The sequence below is a fragment of the Argopecten irradians genome, unplaced genomic scaffold (genome assembly GCF_041381155.1).
Source record: "Argopecten irradians isolate NY unplaced genomic scaffold, Ai_NY scaffold_0403, whole genome shotgun sequence".
In the NCBI taxonomy this organism is placed as follows: Eukaryota; Metazoa; Mollusca; class Bivalvia; order Pectinida; family Pectinidae; genus Argopecten; species Argopecten irradians.
The window spans coordinates 22,370-25,844 of NW_027187870.1; the positions used below are offsets into that span (position 1 = coordinate 22,370).

Sequence of the window (3,475 nt, forward strand, 5' to 3'; positions counted from 1 at the left end):
AGATGCTTATGTCACGATTATGACACAGAGGATTGGGGCAGTATGACACAGGGGCTAGGGTCCTGGCCGGGGAGGAGGGGGGGTTACATGTAAGAAGTCAGCTGACTTAAAATATGATGTGTATTTCAATGATATTTAGTAACCTTCTATGAATCCGCGTGATACACTGTGATTAGGAGTTATTCAAGCATAATATTAGGCTTTAGGCATTATCTCTTCCACGGTATTTTATCTATTTATCATAATCACTAATCCATTTATCTGTACATGTAACTCAAATATTTTATGTATTTATTCATCATATGGATATATAGTGTTGTTTGGTTCTGTGAAATATACAAGTGTACAGTATAGTTTTCTTTTCAATATTAAGTGTTTATAATAGATTCAGGCTGTAGGTCGGTGGTTTTCATTTGGGTACTCTTTGTTCCTCCAAGTACAATTGACACATCCTTAAATGGCCATGAAACCTAATCGATCTATATAAAACACTTTCTGTTTTTGTGTTCATTAATCAGCTACTTTCACTCATTCATTTTTAGTTATTTAATCATTTATTTATTCATTTATTTTTTTCATTTTTTTCTGTTTCAGCCGAGCTTTGAACATGGTACCTTTTGGGCCGACAAGTTTAACAGCTTATTCCTGACTTGAAGACAGCGCCAAGGGGAGTTAACTCATTTCACGAAAATACAAGACAGAGTTACCTTTCCATAAATGACCTGAGTATTTATTTGTGAGTATAATTTGTCTTTTTTCTCTATATATTTCTCTTATATACCTCTTTGGTTCAATTATCAGTGTTATTAATTTCTTCGAGATGGATAGTCGAGTGAAATTCGAGTTATCTCCCTTCCATTGTCTGTAGGTCTCTGGTAAACGGAGACTAGATTTAGCACTAATTATAGCAGTCAGATGGTGCCAATTTTAGAGGTGAATTGTGTAATTCTTTCACTTCCAGATCTTGTAACGACTAGTTTCCATCAAGATGTGAGTGAAGGATAAGCTTTATTCTATTTTTTTTAAATTATTTTCTTTCTAATAGCCACGATTCTTAAGTTCTGACCAGTTTTTCGGGTTCAAACGTTGCTCTAGATTTGATTTTATCTGTCCTTGGAATCTTTCAGAGGTTAATAATTCCCTTTTTCACATCAATTGGTATACATTTGTAATTTTAGAATCATCTCATTCAGAAAATCAGGGCAAATTTGAAATTTTTGGGGCTGTTTTGTATCCATATTTTATAAGCTGCACCATAATTGCTCTGTGTTATATCAGATATATTATGACATAATATGTAAAAATCATTTCTTTATGATATTGTTTTGATTACTAAGTTATATATCTATAGTATTGGGCCAGTTCTGGAACTTTGCTTTGCTTAAATTTTCAGTTCTGGATATTTTTTGCTAGATATTGCAAAAATGGGGGGTGGGGGTAAAGAATATGAGTTATCTCCCCCTGATCTTCAAGTTTAATTCAGTTGTTCATATTATCCTGTAGTACACTAACTATACTATAGTTATAAGTAAAAGTCAAAAGTCTAGGTTCAAATTTCATTGAAATATTTAAATTTTTATTTCTAAACTGTTTCAATTCTCATAATTTTTCTTACAGGAATCCCCATCGTCGATACGAGTACATAGCTTGCAGTACCAGACCAACCCATGCAGAGAGCAAACTCCCATTTTGGAATCAGACCTTATGGACATGTAGCTTTCCAAAAATGGTAAATTTGAAAAATATGTAAAATGCTATAGGGACCGCAGAATCAAACCAAAAATAGATTCCTGGAAATCCCCTTTTGGGCACAAGATTTCATAGAGAGGTGAATGTTTCGGAGCCTGCTGATTGGGTATTCAGGGCGCATCAGTTTCAAATGTTTAATGTGTGGGTTGGGCAATACATGTAGATGTAAAATATGTAAAGAAATTTTAAAATTCTGTCAAGTGTGTGTCTGACAGGGGGAGGTAATCAATATTGGAATTTCATGAATATTTTGGTCAATTTTTGGCGCGGAATTCAACATAAGATGGAACCCCCCACATAAAAGTTTAGCAAGATGGTAGATCTTTATTTCTTTTTATTCACAGGTATGCCAGATGCCATTCTTCAAAATTAGTGACAGGTGACCAGACTTGAAAACTCCATTTAACCTGGACAGTGGCAAACGTTAATATATCGTATATAGCGAAATCATTTGGTTCTGCGGTCTCTATTACTATATTCAGCTGATGAAACTATTACTATATATTCACTAATTTTCACTTTAATCGACTAAGGAATCTTAACCTGGAAATGTTTAGCTAGATACATTGACAAAAAGTGTTCAATTCCTATCTGCACTCGCTATTTTCAAGTCATCCCAAAACTGTTTCTCGAATTTTAATTTTGAAACTAAACGTATAGATAGAAAATACCATGAGACTGTGTTTTGTGGACACATCTTTAACAATGTGATATGAGATGACAAAGACCACTGTTTTTGTTTTCCTTTCTTTCACAAAAGTGGGTAATCCAATCAATCTTTCTCATTAATAGTCTAAAATAAAACAGCTCAGATATAAATTGAACGATCTACTCAAATGTGATTTAATAATACAAAATATAGAATATTTAGCGAAGGGACGACCTATTTTGGCATGTTTTTGCAGGCACTTTTAATGCCAATGAGACGAGAAAATTTTCAGATCGTTTTGACCTTCCATAGAAAAAAATCATAAAGAAGAACTAGCTGTTTAGAAGTGACAATTAGTTTTACATTATAATATACGTTAATTAATAGAAAATAATAAATGATAACTTAATGTAGCCTCACCTTTTATTCCGACACTTGTCTTTCCGATGAAATAAGGGCTGATTACTGGAAAAACAATACATGTGCAAAGAGTCTTAGTTAATATGAAGAAGTTTTTATATCTACGTCCGTTTTTGCAGACGAGATAAATGAAATATATCACGAGTTAACATACTCCAATGGCTTAGTTATGGGATTTTTTTTTTCATCTTTGATATCATGTTTTCACAACTGACAGTAATTAATCTATATTGATATAGGAAACCATGTTGGAAATTGCTGTACTTTACACTGGAGCTAGTGACTACTAAACGACGCACGCAGATCACCTACAGCGATTGGCAACCGTGAGAACTAAACACCATCCATTAACATAGTGTTTGCGTAATTAGCAAGTCACGGGTTTTTTTTTAATCTCTGTATTTAAGTATGTTGACAACAGACAGTGGTATGATTAATACAACAAGAACGGAAAATATAAGAGATAATCTAAAGTTTACTGTTATAATATATTTAAGTGGTAAATGTTAGAGATAGTGAAATTGTATAATAATCAAAAAACATTATAGTTACTTATTATAAAAAAGGCTCCATTTCCTTTTTCATAGATTTACCCTTAAAAACATAGTACTAGCTTGGAACTGTTAAAGATTTTTGTAACTATCAAATTATCTTAGA

General features: G+C 32.8%; 1 long non-coding RNA gene across 1 annotated transcript; it reads left to right on the forward strand.

The window, feature by feature from the left end:
- Nucleotides 1-592: 592 nt before the first annotated feature.
- On the forward strand, nucleotides 593-2,218 carry LOC138312634 (uncharacterized). The gene is made up of 3 exons (XR_011207004.1): nucleotides 593-736; nucleotides 1,618-1,729; nucleotides 2,094-2,218. It is a non-coding gene; the product is annotated as an uncharacterized lncRNA (long non-coding RNA).
- Nucleotides 2,219-3,475: the final 1,257 nt, after the last annotated feature.